This window comes from Octopus bimaculoides, chromosome 11, assembly GCF_001194135.2.
Source record: "Octopus bimaculoides isolate UCB-OBI-ISO-001 chromosome 11, ASM119413v2, whole genome shotgun sequence".
Lineage (NCBI taxonomy): Eukaryota > Metazoa > Mollusca > Cephalopoda > Octopoda > Octopodidae > Octopus > Octopus bimaculoides.
The window spans coordinates 9,051,692-9,054,127 of NC_068991.1; positions in this window are offsets into that span (position 1 = coordinate 9,051,692).

Below are 2,436 nucleotides of genomic sequence, written 5' to 3' on the forward strand. Positions count from 1 at the left end.
ATATATATATATATATATATATACAAACGTACGAGTACATAGATGCAACGAAGGGAAAGAAAACAGTACTCAAATACCAACGCTGGAGTAAGACAGAAAAATTAGATAGAGTTAAATGTACGAAAGAGGTAACCACGAACACAGAGACGCAGAAAAAAGCTGATGCAAAAAAAAGTATACGTGCATAAAGATATGTAAACAATCTATCTAATCGATTGAAGTTAGGTGTTATGATTTTAAAAATATATGTAGTAAAATGAAACGAAATTCAATAGTATAATAAACATGCAACATATACTGTGGTCGATAACAGTTCATGTTAAAAGATAAAAGGATAAAATCAGAGAGCTCTTATAAAATTATATAGGTCAAATGCGACGGTCGGAAGGACACGTCATGATTACAAAAAAACACAGAAAAATTATCCTACAAAATCGAAGTTATGCTAAAAAAGTGAAGCAAATAAAAAGGTGAGAAATGGCAATCCTAATGCCAATGCTAAAATTTATCATTTTGTGGCAAAGGTTTCGAAATTAAGAATTTCGAAAACTGCCTACAACTGTTGAATAGTTCAGATTTCTTGTTCAAGGCAGATTTATCTTGAAACAGGTTAAGGTATATTTTTCACTTAAGCACAACGGACATTTGATAGAATTGCAGTAGGATCCATGCCTGTATGGGCTTGCTTTTTCTAAGATAGACCATTGGGGTTTGAAAAAGGGTAGAACCAGTTTCTTTCAATTGCCGTACATGTTTCGATAAAAACAAGAACGCGAGGGGTGGAAACGAACATAGTTAATAACATAGTAACACAAGAAAGTAAGTTGCTCTTTTGTACTTGAAAAGGGTAGCTTTTAGCAATACCCCTTCGTACTACAACGACATCTTTAGCAATAGCAGTTTTCCCAAGACTATCTGTTATGTTGAAAGTGAAAATAACTCCAAGTTATCTCATGGAATTCAAACTAGAAAAGCTTTGTAGTTCAACCCTACATACAGTTTGACTGTCAGGGTTAATGTTGTGAGAGAATTTTAACATTTAGTATCTAAGCATTTTCCCAAGTATAGAATTTTTAACAAAACACTGAAGGTTAGCCAGTCTTGCTGCAAAATCTTTACGTTGTTCCTTAACCAGCCCAATGTAAGCTCGACAAAACTAATGGATATGTATCTATCCTAGGTTGAACTTCAAAGGCCCTGTTAACTGACTCTTTAATGGTAATTTCCCCCATCAAAGAAGTTGTTTATGGAGCTAAGGTCCAAATTGATAATAGCCCAACATAAAAAAAAATAAAAACCGGAGTCATTGCAAACGGATTTTATTTTCACAAAAATTCCTTTAAATATCCTTTGTTAAGTCCATCAACGAGTTGATAAAAAAAATATCAGGCTATGAAAAGGAGCTGGTTCTCAGTTTTTTTCGAAACCCAAAGATCTATCTTGATAAAAGCAAGCCTATACAGGCATGGATCCTACTGCAATTCTATCAAATACCCGTTGTACTTAAGTGAAGAATATTTCATCATGTTTCATGATAAATCTACATTGAATCAGAAATCTGAACTATTCAACCGTTTGTAGGCATTCTTCGGTTGCCACCAAACGATAAATCATAGCATTGGCATTATTAGCATTGTCATTTCTCACCTTTACATTTGCTTCCTTGTTTTCAGTATCACTCGAAATTTGCTGGATACTTTACCTGCATTTTTGTAATCCTGACATGTATCCTTCCAACCGTCGCATTCGACCTATATAACTTTATAACTGCTGTTTGATTTTATCCTTTTAACACTATCTTTTATTGTCCGCGATACATGTTACACACGTTTATTACATTAATGTATTTCATTATATTTTATCATTCTATTTTTAAAGTTATTCCCAACTTAAATCGATTGACTTAATTATTTACATATCTCTGTGCAAATATTTTTTTCCATGTTGTTCTATATTTCCAAATCGTATTACATCCATTTTCTTTCGATGGTTTTTTTTTTTTCTTGTTTACCTGTTCGTGATTAGGTCTTTTGATACATTCAACTCACTATCTTTCTATGCTTGCAAATCGTTCCCACCGCTCCCTTGTGCTTATAGCTGTCCGTATTAGATACAAACTCTCGGTTATTACTATTACTACTTTTAAACTTTGCTTCCATCTCTCATTTTATTTTTCTCTGTTTTTGTTCCGTTGTCTTTTCCTTGTTATTTTCCTTCTTTCCCCCCCCTCTCTTCTTAGATTCTATTTGTTTCTCTTTTATTTTCGTCCGCGAGTGCACCTATATATACATTCATTCACAGACATACATATATATAAGGTATACACACACACACACACACACACACACACACACACAAACACACACATTCATTTATTACTAGTGATGCCGGTATCTTTTGTGGAGAGACACCCAGGGTAACCCTATAAACCGGCCT